General features: G+C 46.8%; 1 protein-coding gene across 1 annotated transcript in view; it reads left to right on the forward strand.

The window, feature by feature from the left end:
* KANSL1 (KAT8 regulatory NSL complex subunit 1) overlaps nucleotides 1-26,132 on the forward strand; it is a 1,100,309-nt gene that overhangs the window by 155,672 nt on the left and 918,505 nt on the right. Inside the window, exon 2 of the mRNA XM_069634095.1 lies at nucleotides 13,038-13,168. The gene's annotated coding sequence lies outside the window, so the exon portion shown is untranslated. The remainder of the gene's footprint in view (nucleotides 1-13,037; nucleotides 13,169-26,132) is intronic.

A 26,132-nucleotide genomic window follows, 5' to 3' on the forward strand; every position in this document is an offset into this window, starting at 1 on the left:
AGCATATCAACGCTCTACTACCTGCAACCCATTTCAGAACTGCCACCCCATATTGGGAAATATATTCATACACGGCATATGTAGGCTCTAAATCTGAAAATACTGCGACAAAGAAGTCCAGGGCTGAGGAGGAGGAGGAGGAGGAGGAGGAGGAGGAAAGATCAAAGAACCAAAGGATGTGGTCTAGTGTTTCATCACTACCAAGCTGCCTTCATAAAAGAAGGGGAATCGGATCTAGAGAGAAGGAAGGTTGTAGTAGCAGTAGTAGTGGCGGCAGCAGGAGAAGTGAGGTGCACAACACGGTGTCAAACGGGAAGAAAGATCTTTCCGTTATTGTTGGCTGCAAAGTGTCGGGAGAAAACACATGACCATTGGTGTAGATAAGAGAAAGACAAAGCCTCTATTTGCAGGGCTTTGCCGCCTGGTGTGACCAGCAGTGAGCAGTGCAGGAGCTCCGCACCCGCAGAGAACCTGATGGATGGCTGGGCAGCACCTGGAAGACCCGGACAAGCGGGATCATCTGGTATGGTCCGTGCATTGTCCAGGCAAGGTGAATCGTAACACACCAGGAAGATGTAGCAGCTGGGACAGGCGAAAGCCATAAACGGAATACGGAAAAGCCTCCCTGCAGTTGCCCGAGACAAGACTGAAAGTGTTTAAACCAGCCCTGGGCAGGAGAGTGCGCCTGGACTGGTACAATTAAGACAGAAGTATGAAGGAGCTATTTTGTATTGAATGGGGTAATTGAAAAATAATAGTTAAGAGAAAGAAAAGCCTGGTCTGTACAAAGTAAAAAACAGACCTGGTAGATAGAACTCTTTCAGTAATCTTCCTCGTCCCAGTCAGCTTAGGACCAACAAAGGTGATCATCTGAAAGGAAAGTCCAAGGAAGACGATTGTCCCTGTTGGGGAGTATTCTCAGAAATGTGCTAATTCCCTTCTACCTTAGATACCTCCCAGCTCTTTTGCTGGACTTTAGGACTTTTAATTTCTAACCTTGAGAGAGTGATATCTTTTTCCCAATCTCTCGTGTATTTTTTCTGTGATTTGGACTCTATCAGACTCCAAAGTCACAAGAAATACAAACTCCATAGGCATCATCTTTTACATTGTGACATCCAGCACCTTTAATGCAGTGGCACAGGGAAGTCTCTTAGATTTCCCAAAGGTTTAAATACCTTCTCTTGGTGAAACTACTGTTTCCAAGAGCAGTGAAGTGAAATTGACTTTACTTACATTTTTGTAACTTTCTAGATCAGCGCACACTATCTTACCATAGAGTGCTGAAGGGGTTACTTAGTATCCCCTTTGTTTAGTTTCTCATGTAACATTTTTTTTTTTTTTTAAACTTCTTTTTATTATAAGCGTGGCAGCAAAACACAGGCGAACAGCGCCAGGCAAAACATTGTAAAAGAACAGTATACATAGCATTGGTATGCAGATGTTACTTCACATTTCGAACAATCAAAGAGCAAAAAGCAGTGAGATCTTGTAGGAGGGTATCGGGGAGCTATGACTGAGCTGAGGACCCAGGCTGGCCAGGGGAAACCGGAGAAGGAGGGGAGGTCTGAGTCACGGCCAGGTCTAAGATATAAGAGCGGAATCGAAGCCAAATATTTCTCGGTCTGGAATGTGTGGGTTGTAGGTGGGACCAGGCCTCTTCCGCATCAGAGGCCCATGTGACCGCCCTCAACCATTGGGCATGTGTAGGAGGGAAGGGGCGAAGCCAACAGAGCAGGATAGAGCGCACCGCGAGGAGGAGGCAAAGACCAGCTAGTTTCTTGGAGTCTCGGGGGAGGCCCGGGAGATCGTGGAAGAGACATACCAGCGGGGAGAGAGCAATGGGGTGGTCCGTCACGGTGGATACAGTCGAGCAGACGGCCTCCCAGAACTGGGCCAGGCGAGGGCAAGACCAGATCATATGGATATAGTCAGCCTCATCCCGACCACATCTGGGGCAGTTGGCAGGGTAGTCGGCCGACATACGATGTAGTCTGATCGGGGTATAGTGGAATCTGTGAAGAACTTTGAATTGGATAAGTTTGAACCGAGAGTTGAAAGAAACCCGTTGTGTGCGGTCGCATAGATGGGTCCAACGATCATCGGACATCTCCACACCAAGGTCCGCCTCCCAGGCGAGTTTCAGTTTGGTGAAGTCTGGAATCGATCTGGACTGCAGCATGGTGTATAGCCTAGAGATCTTGCCCCTCCTAGGGGTGGGAGAAGTGAGCTCGTCAATAGCAGGGTCATCAGGCGGTATTGCGGGGAATGTTTGGTAGTGTCGTTTAAGGGTCTTTCGAAGGGATGCGTATTGGAGCCATACGCTCTGGCCCCTTCTCAGGGGTAGGGGGAGGTCAGACCATTCGACGAATATACCCTGGTCGAACACGTCGCGTAGCAGTTCGAAGCCCAGGTCCGCCCATCGGCGCACTGCTACCAATGGGACCCGCGGGACCCCGGGGAGAAAGTTCCACAGTGGAAGATTACCGTGGAAGGCGTAGGCAGTCCCCAACAGACTCCACGTTTTTGCCAGTGCAACGGCTGTGCAGGTAACCGGGCTCTGCGAGTTCCGAGTCAAGGGGGCGGGTTGTAGCACCAGGGAGCGGATGTCTCGGTCAGCTACTGCGAGCCTCTCAAGTCGGACATGCGGGGCAGGATCCGTGGTATCAAACCAATAGGAGGTATATTGGATTTGTGACGCCATCCAGTATTTAAGAAAGTTAGGGGCACCGAAGCCCCCGTAAGACATGGGGGTGGAGAGGGTCCCGATTTTAAGACGAACCGCACCCGAGTGCCAAAGAAAGGAGTTCACGGTGCAGTCTAATTCGCGGAAAAAGCCCGCCCCCGGCCATAAGGGAACATTAGCGAACCTATAGAGCAGTTGGGGTAATACTACCATCTTCAACAGGCCAATTCTGCCAGCCAGAGATATTGGGAGCTTGTCCCAGACCTGAATCTTGGCTGTCAAGTGCGTGAGGTATTTCTGGTAGTTTTCGTGGAATGTCCGCTCGTGTTGGCGAGTCACCACCGTCCCAAGGTACGTAAATGTGTCTTGAGCCCAAGTGAAACCGAAGGCATCAGGGAAGTGAGAGGTGCATTCCGTGAGCGGAAAAAGGGTAGATTTCGAACAGTTCACTTTAAGGCCAGAGATCCGGCCGAAGCGACTAATGTCTGCAAGTATAGGGGGTAAGTTGGCCGAGGGAGAGCGCACAAACAGCAAGGCATCATCTGCATAGAGGGACACTATGTCTGTGTGTCCCGCGGAGCGGAGACCCTTGTCGGCATGACGTTGGCGGAGCATGTCGGCGAACGGCTCGATTGCTATCGCAAAGATCAGGGGAGAAAAGGGACATCCCTGTCTCGTTCCCCTGGCGATCTTGAAAAGGGGAGAGTATCGGTCCACCGTACTGACCCTGGCAACCGGTTCAGAGTAAAGCAGTCTGATCCAGGAGATAAAAGAGGGGCCGAATTTACAGCACTCAAGGACTCGCCATAAATACTTCCATGAGACCGAGTCGAATGCCTTTTGCATGTCAAGGGCAACAGCCACAGCGTGTGTGTCGGGGCTGATTCTATCAATAATGTTGAATAGCCGCCTCAAGTTCAGAGAAGTGGAGCGACCTGGGATAAAACCGGCCTGATCTGGATGGATAATAGATGGCAGAAGGGGAGCCAGCCGGAGAGCCAGAGCCTTGGCAAATATTTTGACATCGCAGTTTATGAGGGACAGTGGGCGATACGAGCCGCACTGTGAAGGGGGTTTGCCGGGTTTAAGTAGCACAGCAATCGTGGCTTCACGGAGAGAAGGAGGAAGTGCCCCAGCCCCAACAGATTCCTCCCAGAGAGCCAGCAAATGGGGAATGTGCCTTGAAGCGTTTGTAGAACTCGACTGGAATACCGTCCGAGCCAGGTGTGCGGCCCGAGGATAGGGAGTCAATTGCGGTCGAGAGCTCCTCCCGTGTGAGTGGGGAGTTGAGGGAGCCCGCGGCCTCCGGGGATAGGGTCGATAGAGGAAGGGTATCGAGAAAGGAGTCAATCTCCGCCAACGAGACTTCATCGGCATTGGAGTACAAAGATTCATAGAAGGTGAAGAATTCCCTATTGATCTCTTGTGAAGAGACCGCCATGGAACCGTCAGATCTCTCAACCCCGAGGATGTGCGGGGGCCCCGTCTCACGCCGGATCAACCTAGCGAGGAAGCGGCCGGGGCGTTCCCCCTCCCCGTACCTCCTAGCCACACCAGGGTTATCGAGGAACCTCTGCTCGCGGTCCGCAAGAGAGCGGAAGTTATCCAGTTCCTCCCCAATGCTAGCGAGGTTGCCCGGAGTGGAGTGTAGTGAGCATGTGGCTTCCAGAGATGAAAGTCTGGATTCGCTGGCGGCGAGGTCTCTGCGGATTGACTTAAGGACCCAGCTTTCCTTAGACAGCGCAATCCCTCTAGTGTAAGCCTTGAATGATTCCCATAGGGTTGCGTGGGACGTTACCGAGCCCATATTGGTCTCGAAGTACTCCTCAATCGACAGTTCAAGTTCGGTACAAAACTCAGGGTCCAGCAGGGAAAGGGGTTTTAATTTCCAGTGTCGGGAGCGGGCGGGATCGGGGCCCCAGTCTACTGTAATGGTGACAGGAGAGTGGTCAGAGAGGGTTCTCGGAAGGATCGTTAGTTGTGTTACATTCTTGACTAGTATGTTAGAAATCACCCACCTATCAATACGAGAATAGGAGTCGTGAACCGAGGAGTAAAAGGAGTAGATGCGGGAATCCGGGTAGAAGAACCTCCACGCGTCCACCATGGCCAGACGGGGAAGGGAGGAAAGTGCCGCATAGGCCGCCCTGGAGAGGTGACGGGGCCTGGAGCCCGATCTATCCAGGGCTATATCGAAGATCGTGTTAAAATCCCCTCCCCAGAGGATTGGAACAAGGGGGAAGCCATCGAGAAGGGAGGTGACCTGCACATAAAATTCCGGGTCGTCAAGGTTAGGGCCATAGATATTCAGGAGGATCACTTCCTTATGGTGCAGCATGGCGTGAAGAAGTACATATCTACCCTGGGGGTCGATTTTCGAGGAGATGAGGGAAAAGTGGAGGCTCCTATGAATGAGGGTCATGACTCCTCGGCTCTGGGAAGAATAATCAGTGAAAAACCGGTGAGGACCCCAGGATTTGGCGAAGCGCATGCAGTGTATAGAACGAGCATGAGTCTCCTGAAGGAAGAGAATCTTGGATCGGTGGCGTTCGGCCTGCAGCTGGAGCTGTCTCATCTTCCTATAGTTCCCCAGACCTCGCACATTCCAGCTCATAAAGGTCAGGGCACTCTCAGTCACAGTATGGCGGTATTAAGAATAAAGCTGAATGTCGGGGACCGAGAGGTCAAATTAACAGTTCCACAGGAGCATATCACAAATGCCCCAGCACAGTTCGCCTTCGCTGCCATCGCCATTTTTCCAATAACAAAAACCCAAACAACCCCAACATACCCCACCCCCACCCACACCCCCCTCCCAATCAGAGGGATGACCAGCCCATCCCTTAGTAAACAAAACAAAAGCAGAGGCATCATCGCCTGGGGGTCTGAAGGCCCGACTGGCCGTAACGCTCCGGGTTGCAGCAGAGCAAATAGTGCATGGGAAGCCCGTGACGGATGAGAGATGCATATTAGACAAAGTTCTCGCCAAGGGAACAGCGGGCGAGCACCAAGGTCGAGCTGAACAAGCAGGTTGCGGGAGAAAGGATTGGCATGGTCCCAGTTCCGGGGGGGCGAGTGGACCATACGCCTCCCATCGGGGACCAAGGATCACCGCTGTGCCGAGATCAGAGGGAGGGGATCAGCCAGGGAAGTGTTCATCGATGAACTTGGAAGCCTCTTCCGGGATAGTGAAGAACAGCACCTGATTGGAGTACTCTATGCGAAGCTTGGCAGGGTAGAGCATAGCGTATTTTATGGAGTGGTCTCGCAACCTGCGTTTCACCGCCTGGAAGGTCTTGCGTTCCCGCTGGACCGCAGTCGAGAAGTCGGGATAGAGGTGGATCCTTGCGCCACCCAGAAGTAGCTCACCTTTGAGTCTCGCAGCCCTGAGGAGGGCGTCCCGATCGCGGTAATTTAGTACGCGGGCTATGATGGGTCGAGGAGGGGCACCAGGTCTTGGTTTCGCCACCAGGGCGCGGTGGGCCCGTTCAATTGCGAAGTGTGGAGAAAGCTCAGGCTCGTCAAGAAGCGACAGGAGTGTGCGTTGAACAAAGTCTTCCATAGGCTCGTGGATTTCGTCCTCAGGAACCCCGATGATGCGGAGATTATTGCGCCTCGAGCGGGATTCCAAATCCTCGTTCTTCTTTTCCACCTCCGTGACTCGGCTGGAGAGAGTGCCGACCTCGGCGCGAAGAGCCCCCAGCGCATCCTCCGCAGAGCCCACCCGTGTCTCGACCTCTAACACACGGCCATCCGTCCTCTCAATGTGGGCCTTAATAGAGGATATGGTGCCGGTCATGTCATCAAGTTTGGAGTGGAGAGCGGTAAATCCCTCACGCATGAGATAAATCATATTTCGGGAATCCGGGGATGTGTCGAGGGGGGCGTCGGAGACCGACTCGGAGGCCTCTTCAGGTGGCCTTGCCGCAGCTCTCGCAAACATATTGATGGAGCTCTGTTTCCTTGCACCTCCCTTGGTCATCCTGTCTTATGAGTGTGTCAGGTGAAGAGAAGGGGGAGAGATGAGAGCCAAATATTAGTGCCAAGGAGCGTCCTCCGGAATATAGGGGCCAATCCGTGTTCCGGGGTAATGTAGACACAGAGCAACAAGCGAGCACACCTTGAGGCCGGAGTGGAGGTTGTGGCCCCTCTAAGACAGGAGAGTGGATGTCGCCGTGATAGGCCCAGGCGCGCACCGGTGAAATGGCGTACAGTGGCCGGGGCGCGGTGCAGGGAGTCCAGCGGAGGCAGCTCCAAGGAATGTTCAACAGCGCCTCAGCCCCAGGACGCCTGCAGCCCGGGGGGAAATGGAGCACGGTCCAGCGGGTCACAGTGGTTGGGTAGAAGCAGCAGGAGTCAGCGGCATGAAGAGAGAGGCAGGGGGGCGGGAGGGGACAGCAGCGCCGGTACTAGGGAGGCACCCGCAGGGTGTGATGGGTGCGGGCCGACCCGCCAGAGTCACAGCAGTCAGGCGCAGTCCCCTCCCCGCGCACCCCCCACCCCCAAGCCGCCACAAAGTTGAAGTGGCCCCACGGGGCCCGGACCAATTGCACGGGGCAGGTCGGCTCCCGCGCCAGTCAGGAGAAGAGGTGGTGGTCCAAGTGGTCACAGCCAGGCACAGTAATCTGGCGTCCCTCGCCTGGTCACAGCCGGACCCAGCAATCTGGCGTCCCTCGCCGGGCAGGTGCCCCTCACCCTAGCGGTCCGCAGCGCCGCGGCCCCAGGGCGAAGGAGGGCCGACGCTGTCGGAGCCGCGGGTCGAGGAGGGCGGAAGGCCGTAGCCGCAGGGCTGGGAGGAGGGCGCAGGAGTTAGCAGCGTAGAGAGAGAGGCCGGGGGGCGGGAGGGGACCGCAGCGCCGGCACACGGGAGGCACCCGCAGGGTATGGAGGATGCGGGCCGGCCCGCCAGAATCACTGTAGTCAGGTGCAGTCCCCTCCCCGCTCTCCCCCTACCTCCAAGCAGCCACCAAGTTGATGCGTCTCTCGCCGGGCGGGCGCCCCTCCCCCAAGCGGCCCGCAGCGCCGCGGCCTCAGGTCGAAGGCGGGCCGACGCTGTCGGAGCCGCGGTTCGGGGAGGGCGGAAGGCCGCAGCCGCAGGGTAGGAAGAAGGGCGTAGCTCCGTCCGCGGGGCTCGCAGCGGCTGCAAACCGCGTCCGGTTGCGGTAGAAGTGTTCCCGCAGGATCGGGTGCAGAGGGCAGGTCCGTAGATGGCGTCGGGCAGAAGAGAGCAGGATCGAACGCTCTGCCGGCCCGGAGCACCACGTTTAGGCGGCCATCTTGATCGCCGCGCAACAGCGCCCCCCTTTCTCATGTAACATTTTGATGTTACCCTTTCTACAATTAATGGCTGGTGGCAGTGGTTTACTTTTTACTACCATTGTGTGTTTTTACCGCGGGCTACGTTTGCAGCTGCAGTAAGGCACCCATGGGTGCACATTTTGTTAAAATGGCCCCGGTCTCGTTTTTTTACCATTTCTTGTTGGAAAGGTCCTTCTTGAGATTTACTCTGCGGGCCAAAGCAGGTTTGGTCCCTTCGTTCGTTTTGTCTTTGGAGGGATTCACGAGTGAAGCCCGCCTCTCGCTCAAGTATGTCTGGCAGGGGCAGGAAGTGAGGGAGGTGCCCGAAAATCCCTGTGCTTGATCCCCTTGGTTACAGGAATGCACCCAAAGATGATTGGTCCGCTGGCTGTCATTGGAGAACAGCCACCCTGCTGTGTGATTGACAGCTAGGCTGGAATGAATGGGAGAAACCTGCATAAAAGTTGAGGCTTTTTTGCTTGGAAGGCAGAGTCGACCACTTGACGACAGAATCTGAAGAAGAACTTGGAAGAGACGCCTGCTGCAACTCCTGGACCGTTGGTTTGCCCGGTGAAACCCTGCTGCATTGCTGAAGCTCCGAATTCGGTTCGACTAGAGAAGCCCTGCAAAGACGACTTCTCCCTTTGGTTTGGTGGAACCAATCAACCCCAAAGTGAACTCGCTTCGACATCCTCTCGAAACTGGCTGTATTTCCACATCTGCTGGAACCGAAGTGCCAGTGAGAGGAACACCAGATTGAATGCAATGTTTTTAAGTCGGACCCAAGCGCCAGGAAGATCCTCCGGACTTCCCTGAAGCAGGACTGACCAAGCCTGAGCCACCTCAACAGAGTGCTGGACCCCAGATGCGAGGAAAGTCTGAAGTGGTATCCGAGAATCGCAGTTTTGCTATTTGCTGTAGACGCGAGTAGCTGAAACGACAAAGTGCAGCTGAATTGAAGTTTGACCTTTGCTGCTCTGAGTAGGTGCTGTTGCCTTTCCCTCAGGAAACGGTTTATTTACTTTGCATGAGAAGGTTATAAAAAGTACTTACATGTTTATGAATTATTTGTTGACCTTTTGTTTTATTCCTCTATTTTATCTTTTGCACCCCAAACACAGTATTGCTCTAAATGTACCAGTGATAAATCAGTGTCCAGTGTCCCAGCTATTTACGTCACCTGAGGGTGTGGGACGTGCATGTGTGCCATCCCCAATGGGTATCATCTGATTTAGAGAAACGGAGTATGTTTTGAAGTGCATTTTAATTGTTACATGTTTTGCCCCCTTCTTAAGAAGGCGTATACAACTGACTGTTAAATAAATTAATTATTGTTTAATCAAGAAACCTTGAGTGTAAGTGTTTATTTGAATAACTGTCACTGTGAAACTCTGTTACAACCCTTCTGCTCACATTGACCCCTCTTGAGATGAGCCTGGCTGATCAGCCACACTACCAACCTGTGTAGTACAGACTTATGCCAAAGGTAGCGTTCCTATTGCCAGGAGGTCAAGGTTGCTGCAGTCTTCCAAAGGATACTGCACACAATCTTGCCTAACAGTCCCCTTGGCAAACTTGATTGTGTTTCTCACTGGTAAGGATGCTTCTTCTTTTAAAGTGAAGAATACCTTCAGTAAGCTGAGGAAAGTCCAAGGAAGAGGATTGTCCCATCGTCATTGTGCATTAGGACTATCTCTGGGAAGAAGAATATTCCTTCAGAGATTAAAGTTAACCCTAAAATAGGGAAAACTAGGATGACCTGTGATCTATAAAGAAAGACTGTAGGCAAACGCGCCAAAGATAGTTTATACTTTCCCTTAGTTAAGTTAAGTTTAGATTGATAGAGGGAGGGTCAGCATATGTTTCGGGACACTTCAGAACGGACTATTGGTTTTGGACTTCATGACAGGGCCGTTAGTTTTATTTGAGGTAGCGAAAGGTAGACGGTTTGTGATGCTCTGTTTACCTGTTGAGCAAATAAATACTCAGTGTTGAAAATGTAATTCTTGTATCTGAGCCGTTCTTCTGGCGCTTCAAACCACCATAATATTGTGAAGCCACCATTTGCCCAGTATAAGTGCAGGTTTTTGTTTCCTGAAGAAATTGCTTATGGTCATGGAAGAATATAAGACCTGCGAGTGCTAGATTGGAAGAACAAGATTAGAAAAAGAGTGCTCTCACTCCTTCCCACTTGTCATCTCGGAATGATCAGTAACAGCCCCTCTACCAAGCATAATGTTTAGTTTTGAGAGTAGCTTTTAAATCTACCAGTCAAGAACATGGGACCAGTTCTGTAAAAAAGAAACTCTAAGAATTCGGTTTCTTTTCAAATGTATTTTTATTAACATTATCAATTTATTAACATACAAACCCCCCCTCCCCATCCACTCCCCTTTCCTCCCTCCCCCAGCCCCCACCCCCAGACAGCTGCCACCATTGTCAATATTAGTCTTTTGAATCCAGTCCGCTTGTACCTTCAGCAGAATACATCCAATACTCGTATTCTTTGTGGGCACCAGTTCTCTCGATAGTCTTTATGCAGAAGGTTCAGCACCAAATCCCAATCCTTCAACTTCTTGTGTTCCCCTTGTAACACATATGTCACCCATTCCAAAGAGACATAATGCCACATTTTAATTAACCAATCCTGTTCTGGAGGGGCCATAGGTTGTTTCCAATTGTGTGCAATTAGTGACAGAGCGGCTATACTTAGAACTCTTTAAGCTTTCCTTTGAGTCTTTATGGTGTGTACTTCATTATATCGCCCTAATCCAACATTGCTTCCCCCCATGTCTCTACTTATTTGGGAACCAAGAATCTCTTGCATTGTCTTATTAACACTTCTCCAGTATACCTTCACTTTGGGACACTCCCACTGTATATGACCCTATGTTCCCATTTCCTTACATCCCGCCAACATTCCCCTGAAACATTTGTATAAAACGTATGTAGTTTCTCCGGAGTAAGATGCCATTGCACCAATATCTTGACCCACATTTCACGTATCTGAAGTGCCCGCATCAATTTCGGAATTCCCTTCCAAACCGCCAACTGGGGGCTTCATGAACAACCCGGAGTGAAACAGAGCTGCCAGATTTCTTGAAGTGCACCCTCCTTGCCCCCTGTGCTTCGAACCAGTAGTACGGATGCCAAATATTTGCCTGATTAATTAAAGGAAATGTTCCATTCACAACAATGTGGGGAAGCTGAGTAATTACATAAGCCTTTTCTCAAATCTGAAATATTCTTTAACCAGTAACAAATGGAATGCTCTTCCCAGCGCAAAGCTACTTTGCACTGTTACTTGACCAAACCCCTATCACTCATTTCACAAATGGTGGTGTGCCGCCTATCTAAAACACTGGCAATATTGGATAGAGGGCCACAATGTTGGACACCAACCATCTTTCCTGCAGGTTTTTTATTCCGGAGATCCTGGCATTACCCCTTACCCATTAATGGTCTTTTCAAAAATAGCCACTGTCTCCTGTATGTCAAAAGCAAATGGAACAATTATTCCGTCTACATAAAATGAAACTCCTCCTTTAGCAAAAAAATGCCCACATAATATAAAACATTAGAAATGTAGCCAGACTGTCCAATTCTTGATTATATTTATTTTACTTACTCCTGCTTTACCAGTAAGAAATATCAACAATGTTGAGGTATCAAATATAGGACATCTGTGTTCTTCAGCTGATTAGTTTAGCCAGTTTATTTATTGAAGGCTTTCTATGGAGCACTTTAAAGACCCCAGAGTTTAAAAGCATTCCTTTGTGCTACAATTGTGTCGCCATTAACTGCAGCTAAATCAATTACTAATGGCTTCCAGGTGGGTATACAACAAGCCTCAATGATTGAATTTTACAAATCACACTGCGTACATCCAATTTAAACTTAATTGTTTTCTTAAGTGATTAATTTTCACCCACTTCTTTATCACTACTAGTGGTATTTGTCTGTACAGTTGTGTTCTAGTAAACAGAATGACCTTTTGATGTGTAAGGATTGAATTTGAGACACAGGCAGAGGAGAATCGGGATATAATCAGGAGAAGGTCGAGACCTATGGCGACCACCAGGATAAACATTCTCATAAAAATTAAAATGGGGGAAGGCGATAGACTGCCATCTGTAAGAAAATATTACCACCATGGACGTGCATTGCCTTGGACCCTGGCATGGTGATTATCATCTGGGGTTGCAAGACCCCAGTCAGTTTTTCACTGCCATCACTGATTCTGTGCTTTTTCCTAGGCGCAATGTCCACCATCCAGATAGTCTAACGGAGCATTAGTGCCTACAAAGTTCTGAAGTTGGGAGGTAATAGACTTTTGAAAAGGTTTTGCAGGAAAAACTTGCAGAAGGAGTCAGAACATTAGCCAGATCGGACTGATGCAACAGGCTTTTTTTCAAGGGCAGCATTACTGGTGGTTTCAACCTAAAGGGTGCTTTGAAATGTTGAACACTTGACTCTTTGTATTTTTGTGGAATGAAAATGTTTTTAAAAATGTATCTGTTTTACCAAATCAGTTGTATCTTTGTACCTAAAATCTGTGTACATCAAATAATGTCAAGTTTCATAACTCTTTTATCCATGGTAGGACCCTATACTTTAGTATTTATAATGCATTTTAGTATTATTTGTATCAGGTAAAAACATATCCACATGGTTGATAAATAGTCCAGGGTGACTTTGAGGAATGAACCACGCTAGGCCTGGTCTGCAGGAGATGTCATGTAGCTTAGAGGAAATCTTATGCATTGGTAGGCTTGGACCACAGGGCAAAAAGTTGACATTGCCACAACAGAGCCCTAATTCAGCATTGTTTGAGTGCCCATTGGTGGGCAGTGTGAAAGATTTCCCTTAGAAAACAAGAGTGGACCATGTGGATAAGCTGTGGGGAAAAGTAAAGCATTTTAAACATACTAACCTTGTGGATGTACTCGAAAGAGATCACCAATAAGATCAGGTATTTTGAAATCAAATGGTCGACTAGCTTTGAAAAGTGATTGTTATTGCTTGTTAAGAGTTTCTTTCATTTTTGTTACAGGTGACCTCTCTGTCTCATTGGGTGGATTTCTTTTTGCTGATATAGCTTTGCTGTTTATCGTTGGATCAATCGCTACCACCATGATCATTTTTCATCTGCACGTTATGGCACTAGAAAAGATGGCCTGCAAGGTACTGTCGTTTATTTTAGTTTTTGTAGTGTTGGTTTATGTCTGCACAGTTTTCAAATTGTTAGGTAGTGTGTACACAAAGCAGAAATACAATGTAAATGAATCTGATACAACCATATGAGGCAAAGTGAACATGTATGATGTTGTGTGAGAAAGTCATTTTCTGATTACATAGATTGGCTTTAAACATGATATACTTGAAGTAAACAGGTTAACTTGATGGGGAATTGGTTGGTTGGCAACTTGTCATGATTCATGTTAGATTGGCTGTTTTGTGGCTAGTGTAATACTTTAACGGATGGCCTGAATCTACAAACTCTTGAGGAAGTCTCAAGGGCTTTATTAACAAATTCACAGGAGGTATGGATGGTTCTTGGAGTAATGGTTAGAATAATCAAATTGAGGCACCAGCTGGAAAAAGGGTATGGGAAATTAATGCTAGGTCGCAACCTGCTCTCTCGCCTCCTGTAGGATTCCCACTCTAGCCCAAGCGTCCATAACCTAGGTTAGTGCTATTGCTCTGTAACCCCTGCACCCTCAGACTGGTCTAAAATACAGACCAGGAAGACTGGGAGGAACCCCTTTTTAACTTTCCCCATTATCCCTCCCTTTTGATAGCTTTTTGCCTAATTAAAGAAGTGGAAAACCTGACTCTGAGAAAGTAAACTACATGTCCCAGAATCCCATAGGGACAGATAGGAAGAAGAAGAAGGCTGAAGAAGCATGTAGAGGCAGAAGACGGACAATTGGGCCCAACAGCCTTTACAAGGGTTAGGCAATTGGCATTAATGGTTTGCACCTGAAACTAATTGCCCCAACTAATGGGCATAAAAGGCTGCAGCAGGAGAAGGGAGAAGGAGGGAGCAGGAGCTGGAAGGTTAGCAGTAGTAAAAGAAGTAAAAGAGCAAAGAGGCTGGCCGTTCATGAGGAAGTGTGATCACCTTAAGGACGGCAGGATGTCGAGACCGCAGATTTCACCTGCAAGTTCTGAGAGGGTCAAGTGTTCACAAACTATGCCGTGCCGTGGCTGCACTGAGAAAGACGTGCTGGGAATGAAGGTTTTCCCTGGTGCGCCTAGTGGCTGTAATTGCAGTGCCGTGCCCGAGGGACAGAGAGTGAAGGAGACTCCCAGTTGGCATGGCAGGACCTGAGATACCCGTGCTGCAGAAGGGTGAGGGTCCCAAGTGTGCCCAAAGCCGTAGTAGAAGTGGAAGAATTCAGGAAGGTGAAGAAACCCGCAACCACAGTATTCCTGAAGCCGGTGAGTGAAGTTTGGCGTTCATATTCAATCCAAAACCTTGCTGGTAACTGTTACCAGCTCTAAAGTGGCTCACCTGAGAGTAGAAGCAAGTATAAACTCTTCGGCGTGAAAAGTATTGCTAACCATGGGAATGTATCACACGCACTTCTAGTAAATGTCAGAGTGCTCACCTAGGAAGAAAAGCATTTCTTTTCCCATTGTTGGAATATTAACATTGCCGGAGCGGTCGCTTGTCCCTAATCAAACGGGGAACGCTTGCTGAGACATTCCGAAAAACCTAACGTTGACTTTCACAATTGTTACAAGTACTTACAGCATTAAATGAAGGTCGTGTGTGGCCAATTTTGATTCCCGACAGGAGTTAAAAAGCATCTTTGTAATAATACGTGTTAATACAAGCACTTGCAGTCACTTAAGGTAAAGATCTTCCTTAAAGAGTGGTCATGGGTGCCTAAATCTGTTTTTCCTTTGAAGACTGAACATTGTAACATAAAGAACAAGTATTTTATTAAACCTAGAAGTTAATACTAACAAGAAGAGCAAGCATTGGCCAAGCTAGGGGGAGAACCCTTTATATAAAGCCCTGTTTAAATCTATCCACCTGATTTACAAAGTTGTTAAAAGTCCAGTGTCCTCTGATACGTGTGACATTGTTACCCGAAGTTGGAAGTGTGGCAATAGAGCTTCAGGGTAGCTACTGGAACCAAGAAGATGTGAATCAATCTGGGGAAGGGGGCTGGGTGCTTAAAAGAAGATTGAGCAAATAATCTGTAATGCTGTGACTGCTGAAGTTTAGAAAAAGTCAGTCTTGAAGCAGAAGTAGGTTACACATGTGGCAGTAAAGCAGACGGAGGCTTCCCTTTTCTTGGAGTATAGGAAAGATGAGTGCCTTGCATACCTGTAGAGGTCGAAGAGTCTTGTCTTTAAATGCCTAACAATCCTGAAATAACAAGTTGAAGCAGACGTTGTAGAAGGTGAAGGTGTTACTCTATTCTTTGAGCTATGGGAAAACAATCTTGGAAAGAGGACATCCAAGTTTACCATTGGTTCTATTTCCGTGGCTAGAATTGGAAGGGGATCTTTTCAACTGAATGCTGAAGACTGTTACCAGTAGATTCTTGTTTGAACTTTTGTTCAATTTGCACCTTCCAGGAACTGGTTCAAGACTCTGTTTCCTTTTGTACATTTGGGGAAGGAGACTTTGGACAATCCCAGGGAAGGGATTTATCCAGAACAGGTGAAGGTCATCCAAATACGGCTTAATTGTTTACTTTTTTACTAACTTGGAAACACAGATGCTGCAGCTTCGCCCATCGACAGCCGATAGTACTGCCAATGGAGAGAAATGTTGGTAAACAAAGGGGCCATTTCGGAATCTGGTAGCCACCATGAAAGGGCTGCCTGATTCCAAGATGGTGTCCTGGGTCATTATGGCCTCTGGTGCATACCAATCGGTTTCACCAACCTTGAGGGTGGGGTTTATTAAAGTGAAACAATTACCAAGCCGATCTAGTGGGTGCATCTGTAGTTGCACTGACTTGACCGCTTACAGAGCATAGCGACCAATGTCCTGGAGTAAGAAGAGGGGTCAGATGGTGTGGGAGGTTGGAGTGAGGCAGGGCAGGGAGAAGAACACGGATGATGGGTGGAAGATGGGAGGAAGAAGATGAAGAGAAGGGAACTGTCAAGAGGAATCCATGGTGTTGGAGTTGGGAGGAGAATAAAGGCAACCAAAAGGAACCCTTCGGAGGGGAGAAAGGCGGGAGGAGATGGGGGTTTGAAAGAGGGAGAAGGGAGAGGAGGGGAAGGAGTTTGGAACACACACACACACAAACACACTTGCAAGCCTGTTTTGATCTAACAATTCTGCATTATACAGTGTCTAACTGCACAGCATTGTCTGTAAGGCGCCATGTGAGAACTCGGTGATCATGTGACTCGCTCCTATTACATTAGTAAGCATGAAGAAAAGTCGGCGGCCACCTTAGCCTAGCTTTTTCTAATAGTTGCATCTGTGATCACGTTTATTTGTACCTCGTATTGTCTGTTTATTTAAAACATTCAATATATTCAATATGTCGGACCTCATTATGTGTATATTCTAAAATCGTTATTACCCAATTTGCCCATTCAGCCAAGTGGCTTTAAAATCTCCATTCTTACTAGCCACAGCAGTGCAATCCTGTGCAGCACGTGAAGGACTACTCGTATTATAAGAAGCAGAGAAATGCAGCGGATTTCATTATATGATTCTCTAACATATCGTGCCGACAATTTAACAGTGACATTCATTTGGCATTAAGTATACTCTTTTAGAATTTTTTGTTTGACTAAGGTTAGTGGTGACTGCCCAGTACAGACATCTCCCCCACCAAAGCCTAATGTGTTAAGTGTAAGGGACATGGATGCTGTACTATGTCTCGATACTCTAAATGATGAGAACATTATGAGTAGTCAGTTAGAATTAGACAATCAACAGACAAGATATGGCATTTCCACAGATCTCACAGAAGACAGCGGATTTGAAATAAAATCAACTTTCAGTCCAGCTATAATATCGAATAATATTGATGTCTTCCAGGAATGTGTTATAAAAGATTTGAGAAATCTCACAGATTCAAATATCTTTAATAATAAATATAATTTATCAGCTCTCCAAAAACAAGCTATCGATACTCTCAAAAACGATAGTTCCATCGTAATAAGACAGACAGATAAAGGTGGAGGAGTGGTTGTCTGGGCAAGAACCAAATACATTACAGAGGCAGGAAAACAATTGAATGATGTGGAATGTTATGAATTAAAGGATTCTGGGTACATTGATGAGATTAAAATGGAACTTTACACTATGTTGCAAGAATGTAAATTTAAGAATCTTCAAGAGGGAGATGAAATTCTATATATAAAAAGGGATTTTCCAGTAACTCCCATAATGTACTTTATTCCCAATATCCACATAAGTTTAGAAATGCCACCAGGGAGAGCAATAGTTTCGTCCAGAGGCTCCTTATTAGAAAATGTTGATACGTTTTTAGACTTTTTTCGGCAGCCTTTTGTGCGAGACTTGAATTCCTACATGAGAGACACTACAGACCTACTGATGAAAATACAAGGTATGGAATGGGAATCGGACTATTTGCTGGTTTCATTGGATGTCTGTACTTCATGAGAATGGTCTTCGAGCGTGTCTATTTTTCCTAGACTTAAGATCGATCAATTACAAACAACAAAATGAGGTTATTCTAACTCTTTTAAAATGTTGTTTGACTCCTAATATGTTTCTATTTGAAGATCGATTGTACCGCCAGAAATGTGGGACTGCTATGGGGTTCTGCATAGCCCCGACACATGCAAATCCATATATGGGGTGGCGGGAACAAAAGGCTGCATGGTCAGAACGACATGAGAAATACCTTGGTCAAATCATTTGTTGGTACAGATGCATCGATGACCTCTTTCTAGTGTGGATGGGATCACAAGAATCGTTGAGTATGTGAATAGTCTTAATGAAAATGTCATGAATTTGAAACTGAATCTAGTGAGTAGTCCCACTACATCAGTGGTCTTCAAACTTTTTTGGCCTGGCCCCCCCTGAGCAAAGTTTGGGCAGGCCGGGCCCCCCCAAAAGTGCCAGATGGACAGTATCTAGAAATCACTATGAACTTATGCGTGCCGTCACCGCACCCTACTCCCAGTACAGACCCTGGGCTCTTCCCACCCTACTACCACCACTATCCCAGTGCTGCCGCCCATTCTGCTCCCACCACAGTCCCATAACACAAGCATACACACATCCATACACATTTAAATAAAAAATAAATCACCATAAACGTACCTTCTGCAGGGGCCTGCGGGTGGTTGCTAAAATGCCCCGCTCCAGGTTGCTCTGCCCGTATGTGCGAGGAGGCGCAGGAGCACCCCCTCGCACATACATACATGCAGTGCCCCAGCCAGCATTTCCAATTAGCTATGCAAGGCAGCCGAAGCAAAACACCCCCAGCGTTGCATGGCTCAGTGATCATGTGCGGCTGGGGAAATAAACTGTCAAAGGGAAATAGTGTTTCCCTTTGACAGTTCAGCCAGCCCAGGAGCACTCCCTCAGCTGGAAAAAGCAGCTGAGGGAGTGCTCAGTGTTTCACTGGGCTGGCTCCTCAGCTCCTCCATAATGGGTGAGGAGGCCAGTGGGTGGACGCCCCTCACCCATTGTGGATGAGCCGGCAGGCTTGGACTGGCCTATAGGGAATAGGGCGATGACCGTCCCAAAAATGCAAAATGCTAGTGTAGGCCAGTCAAAATGGGCCACTTTTGTTGGCTAATGTGGGCCAGTTTGAGGAGTTACTTCACTATGCAGCTAGTAGTTTTGACCATTGTTGCTGAATTAATATTCTTTAAATATCACAATTTGTTTACATTTGAACAAAAAACAACCCCTTGGGTACTATTCAAACAGTCTTTGACTAAAGGACTAAATATCCATTTGCAACTGCTGGCCATTTTTTCATTGGTGCCTAAGACTGTTTTATGGTCCAGTCTGACCATGTGAGCTGCCCCTTCACATTTCCTCCAATCTAAAAAAAAATGTATTTTTTTTTACATTTCATGCTGGGCTCTGGTGCCCCCCCGGGATGCGGCCACGCCCCCCCAGGGGGGAGCGCCCCACAGTTTGAAGACCTCTGCACTACACTGATATTTTTAGATTTGAATTGTTTGTTAGTGAGAGACAGATCTGTAGAACATTACACAGAAAAGGTATAGCCTTGAATTCCATTTTACATGGCAAAAGTCCTCATCCTAAGAAACTAATAGATAGTATCCACCTTGGTGAGATGCGAAGAGCCAAAATAAATTCTTCTTTAGATACAAATTTTCAAATGGAAGCATGTAACATGGCAGCACAATTCCTAGAAAGAGGCTATACAAGACAGACTCTCACTAATGCATACACAGAAACAGGTCTCAGTAAACGACAAGAGTTTTTGCGGGTTAAGGGCAAAAGTAAGGATGAAAACAAATATATGATTCACACTACTTATAGTCGACAAGCTCCACAGATAAGGAATATATTCCAAAGACATTGGTCTATTCTGCAAGCTGACAAAGATCTGTCCAGCATAGTAGGGACTAATCCATTACTTACCTTTTCCAAGGCCAAGTCACTGAAAGATCTGTTATCACCAAGTATGCTAAATACTGAAGAACCCAAAGAGAATTGGTTAAAGAAAATATCTTCAAAGAGAGGGTTTGAAAAATGTGGAACTTGTAAAATGTGTAGATATGCAGAAACTAAAAAAACATACATTATGGTTTTAATCAGCTAAAACATTGGCATACAACACACAAGATTGTCTGACCAAATTTGTGGTATATGCAATTCTTTGTGATCAGATGTGTATATAGGCTCTACTATTTGTAAACTAAAGATTTGTATACACCAATATTATGGATGAAATATTAAGGGATGAAAATTATCCCTTGGCTATATACTTTGCAGAGAAACATAAGTGATGCCACACAAATTACAAGGGTAACGGAGAGTGCAAATTGCGCAAGTTTGAATCAAAACTTACAGTAGAATGTAATACATAAAAACCTATGGGTCATAATTCTGGTGAAGAATTGCCCATACATCTACTAGAGGATTGATTGAGACTAATCAAGTATGATTTCTGAAGGCATTGCACAGTGTTGACGTTATCCAAAACATGCATCCTCTGAAGAGATGATGTCCACATTACATTGAAATGTGCCCTTGTTTAATGAATCCTTTTCATGAAAAACAAGTATGACATATACAGATTTTAATGGCAGTAAGTGTTTACAATGACATCTTAATTTTAAAGAACATTGATCAATTGTAGTTTTATAATATTTTGATACCAATGAGGTAATTGGTTTTAATGAAACATGAACTTAATTAGATGTGTGAAGGCTAGAATCAAGGTATTAGTTGGTTTTATAGATGGTAATGATTTTAGAAAACTATAAATCATGGAAATAGTTGTATTTTAGCAATTTATATTTGAAGGTTGTTGAGTTATGTCTAAATTGAAAAGTACACTTGTACACTGAAATTGCACACAGCACTTTGTATCACATAGGAATTGTTGCGTAATTTGCATATAATCCATGCACTGAATATATAGCACCTTCACATTACATAGGAAATGCTTAGTTATTTGAAAGATGAATACACTACAGTATTTGGTTGTGAATCATTAGTATCCAGCCTACTGGGGCGGAACTGAAAGATTATACTCCATGCCAAATGAATGTCTCTGGTAAATTGTCAGCACGATATGTTAGAGGATCATGTAATGAAATCCACTGCATTCCTCTGCTTCTTATAATATGAGTAGTCCTTAACGTGCCGCACAGGATTACACTGTTGTGGCTAATAAGAATGGATATTTTTAAGCCACTTGGCTGAATGGGCAATTAGTTAAAATGATTTTAGAATATATACACACAATGAGGTCAGACATATAGAATATATTGATTGTTTATTTAAAACCGACAATACGGAGTACAAATAAACGTGAGCAGAGGTGCAACTATTAGAAGGCTAGGCTAAGGTGGCTGCCGGCTTTTCTTCCAGTTTTCTAATGTAATCGGTGAGAGTCACATGATCACTGAATAGGTGACTCGTAAGTGTGTAGAAACAAACAATGCCCGGGAAAACACCATGTAATTTCGCCTGAAGATGTCCCGTGTTTGGGGTGGAACGTGTATCGTGATGAAGAACTTTGGGGACTACTCAGACTGCAAGTCCATGTTTGTTGAAAGAATGGCTTTATATTTTGTGTATTCATGAACAATTAAAATAATAAAGCTGTTTCAATGCATGTAAAACCGGAGCGAGTGCTCTAACAATTTTTGTTCCATGTTGTGATACTGGTTCTTGACTTATGAATCAGAGTTCAAATGGAATAGTAGTTTGTCTTTCACGGTCTGTCCTGCGACCGAAGTTAAAGCACCCACTGATGATAAGCTTGTGCACCACCTGTGTGGGAATATTTCTGAGGCTTGTGGAATCTGATTAGATCCACACGCTATGCATAAACCGACATCTAGTGGAAGCTGCAGAGTATTACAGTTGTTTTCGAAACTCAAAAAGGGACGTCGACAGGGCGTGCCAGTAATACTATCCCTAGTGTGACGTCTACCCATGGAGCTTCACGCGTCGAGGTCCCTCAGATTGTTTTTTTTTTCCGCCATCATTGTTGGACGCTGAAAGCAGAGTTCCTTCTGACTATCGCCATTTTACTAATTATAATTAGATCTAGTTACTCTTACTGTCCTTTCTTAGCCATTCCCCTACAAGACCCTCGGCGACAGCTTTGAGGACTACCTTTGTCGACGACTGCAGAACTTGCCTCAGCAAACCTTTCAAATGGCCTCAGAAGGCCGCTCTGGGTCTCGGCCCTCGCAGTAAGGAGATTAGGGGGTGGTTCATTTCTTAGTTACCCTAAAAGAATGTAAATTTCCTCTTCTACACACTTTATTCACCAAGCTGCTTTCCCCACAAAAGATGGAGAATACACCATTTAAATTTTGGCCATCTTGCAATCGAAAATCTCCCTGGAAAGACTTGCACCGGGTGTGCAATCTTTGTCTTCCAAGGGACCATAACGAAGGCCACTGCAAATCTTGCAAGCTCTTCGAGCCCAAGACTTTAAAGGGGCATAAGACCGAAGCGCTCGGCCCACCACGCCACGCAGGTAGAGGCCGCCATGGATGTTGAGGGTGCCTCCAGTGACGGCGAACTGGATCCGTCGGATGGTCGTGTGCAATCCCCTGACCCCATCAGGCAGGCCAGTGGCTCTGCTACTGGGAAGACACCCGGCTGTACTGGCGCGGACAAACATACCCACACTAAGCTCACAATCCACAGCCAAAAGTCGACTTCAACACCGACCGAAAGGCCACACACGGCATCAAGGTGGAGGTCCAACAATTGCCTGTCCTCTGGGAAATTGTGCTCGTGTTCGCCTCACGAAAGGCTCCCGAAATAGGCAGGAAAGTCTGTTTCTGACGCCCTGTCCAAAACATCCAAATCCACACATGACGACGATCGACCGGCGAAAGACTCGTCGACGGCCCACAGCATGCCGATAAACGGCAGTCGAAAGACGCGTCGAAGGCCACTGCGAAGTCCTCTCAAAGCTTCAAAATGCCAGAGCTCATCAACAAACAATTCCTGGACACATTACTAAAGGGGCGGACGTCGAAGAATTGCAAGTCCTCAAAGCAGAAGTAAGGCTCTAGTTCTAGAACTATGACCCAGGGTGAGGGAATCATATCAGGGGATATGAGGCACAAGAAACACCCTGCACCTGAGCCAACACCCACCCCGCCTACTGATCTGTTGTCCCATCATCTGTTATCCCAAGTTCATCCCAATGGTCTGCAGAAGAAATACATAGGGTCATGAGACGTATGTCTTCATTAGCTAACTTCTTTGACAGCCACCAAGAAGTTTTAGAAAATCTTCAGGGCACTCCTCCAGCTAGTGGGGCTGCACTTAACCCCCCGCAAAAGGATCCTGTACAGACACTGTACAAGCAGTCACCCCTCAGCAGGACCCAGGGCAGCTTTCCTACTATGACCCCACTCAGACCTACCAGTGGCAGACTCACTGGTCGACAACCAAATTCAATATAATGATATGCTCCTAAAGGCAGTTGAACATTTCAAAATCGATACCAAGAGACCTAGGTAGACAAGGATTTTGTTGACGAAATCTTCGGAGATAAGTAGCCTGTTACCCAGTTTATTCCTATCCTCCAATCCGTACAGAGGCAAATTCAATCCCCTTTGGTAACCCCAAACTTAACACTGGCTGTAAACCCACGCATTGAAAAAGTCTTCCGGCTACCAGCTCCCCGTTACATCAGGGGTCAATTAAAACCAGATTCATTGGTTGTTACAACCACAAGAAAGAGTGGGAACACCTCTAGCCTCGTCAGATGCACCCCCCAGACAAAGAAAGTAAAAAGATGTATACTTTTGGTTGGAAAGTCTCCTCCTTGGCAGCCTACCAGGCGAGGATTGCCAATAACACCACTTTACCGGACTGCTACTACTGCCATAAGTGGGACAGAGTAGCCAAACTAATAGCTTCAGCCCCAAAGCCCCTTAAATCACAACTCTCTCTAGCTGTAACAGAATGGAAATCTGTTGCAAACTGCATTCTCAGAAAATAATCTAGATGCAGCTGATAATGTGGGGAGGATAATAGCTGAAGGCACGTTTATCAAACGCCACGTATGGCTACACCAGTCTGCCTTTAAACTCGAGGCACAGGCTACTCTTCTTAGCATACTGATAAAACCAGATGATCACAGGGGAAACCTGCAAAATACCCAAACAACGATCAACCTACCTTTCCAATTGGGTTTCTCTATCAACGAGAAAATGTCAACCCTCATAGCAAACAAGACCAAACCATTCTTAGGACCTGTTATAAAAACAAAAGAAGGTCTAGTCTTTCCATCAAAGGAAAGAGTACAAAACGTACTGCTGCAAATGCGTCTGTATCTAGCCTGTGGCCAAATAACTGTATGCAAAGCAATGCACTTAGTCGGAATTATGGCATCATCTGTTTACCTGGTCCCACACGCACGATTGCACATGCGCCTGATGCAAGAGTGGTTGGCGAAACAGTGGTCTCAGGCAAGCGGTCAGTGGGACGATCTGGGGATCGTTTCGCGAATCCTATTACAAGCTCTGTGCTGGTGGACAAAAAGGGAAAAGCCTTCCAGGATCTGGCGGTGCAAGCGGTTGTTATAACGGATGCATCTCTCACCGTGTGGGAGGCCCATCACCTTTATCTCACAGCACACGGTCTGTGGACTCTAGTTACAGCACAGAACCACAAAAACCTGCTGGAGCTTCTAGGAGTACTCAAAGTGCTCCAAGCCTATGAAGCACATCTGACAGATCAGTAGGTACAAATTCTCACAGACAGTACCACTGCAATGTTCTTTATGAACAAGCAGGAGGGCACACATTCTCCAAATCTGTCCAGGCTAGCACAGAAAATATATAAGTGGTCACTCAAATGGTACATGTTCCTAGCATCCCAACATGTTCCAGAGGAACTTAACATTCTAGCGTACTCACTAAGCAGAGATCCTCTTCCAGAAGAGCACGAGTGGCAGCTCGACAGAACATGTTGCAGATCACATTTTCAGACAGTGGGGCTACCCCTCACTAGACCTGTTCGCAGCAAGAGAAAAACAAACAATACCCAGACTTCATGTCCAGGTTTCCCCAACACGACTCCAAGGGTAACGCCCTGTGTATGAGTTGGTCAGGGAAATTTGCCTATGCTTTTCCCCCAACTCCACTAATGAGCAAGTGGTGAACAAGATTCACAAGGAACAGATGACATTAATCCTAGTTGCTCCTATGTGGGCGAGACAACCTTGGTATCCAAATCTGCGCAAACTGGCGATGTGCGACCTCATCAAACTCCCGTGCCCGTTCAACTTGCTCACCCAGCACGGGGGGACAACATTACACCCTCAACCTCACTCTTTGAACTTGGCAGCTTTGCTCTTGAAGACATAGAGTTTGGACACCTAAATCTACCTCAAAGGTGTATGGAAATCCTCAGAGGCACTTAAACCTAACACCAGACATTGTTATTTTAACAAATGGAAAAGATTTGTAATATCGTACAGTCAAAAAAAATTGCAATTTCAGGGGTTCAGGTCCTGAACCCCTCAAATCACAACTGGCCCTAGTAGCAGCAAATGACAAAGCGGTATCCAGCAGCATCTTAAAAAACAACTTAGATGCCGCAGAAAATGCAGACAGAATCATCGCCGAAGGTACCCTCATTAATCGCCATGCATGGCTACACCAGTCTGGTTTCAAACAGGAAACACAGCCTACACTCCTCAACATGCCGGTAGAACCCAACATCTTGTTTGGGAAGGCCGTGGAGGATGCATTAAAATCTGCAAAGGAGGAGTACGATACTTTAAAATCACTAGGCCAGCTAACGAATAAGCCACCAGGTCAAAGAGGTGGAGCCATTTTCGTTGATTTCGTGGTCAAAGTTCACAAAGAGGTTCAGGCTATGGACAAAGTCAGGGCCCATCCTGGGGAAACAACCAGGGACAAGCCTTGCAAGGGTTCCAGAGAGGCCATCGCTAATTTTGTGGCTGGGGGAGGTCCTCCACTTCCAGAGGTGGAGCTACACCTTCTAAACAATGACAAACCACTTCAGGTCCTCATTCATGCCTCTTCAGTAGGAGGGCGTATTTCACACTTCACCCACGCATGGGAGGGAATCCTCACATACAAGTGGGTGCTATCTACTGTATCGGGGGGGGGGTATTGCGTGGAGCTATTTCTTTTTTTTTTTAAATTCAACTTTTATTGATTTTTGGAAAACAGCATAGGTACGCAAATTACAGGATTTGGGCAATCGCCCTCAACAAATCAAACTATAAGCCATTTTTCCCTGCGTTTGTCCTCCCTCCCCCCCCCTGAACCCCACCGACCCCACACAGTATCTTGAGCGCTGCTGTCTACTTATAGAAATGATGCGGCATAGGGCGGCGTCAATCCGGGTTTTCTCCGCCAGTGGTCGACCAGCTTTCCAGGTTCCAAGGCCATTCGTGCCATGTCGGGGCTTGTTTTTGGGCCGGGCCAAGGACGCTTGAGGGTCTCAGGATGTGGCCTATGTATTGCC

This window comes from Ambystoma mexicanum, chromosome 13 (genome assembly GCF_040938575.1).
Source record: "Ambystoma mexicanum isolate Mex_15411 chromosome 13, UKY_AmexF1_1, whole genome shotgun sequence".
NCBI lineage: Eukaryota > Metazoa > Chordata > Amphibia > Caudata > Ambystomatidae > Ambystoma > Ambystoma mexicanum.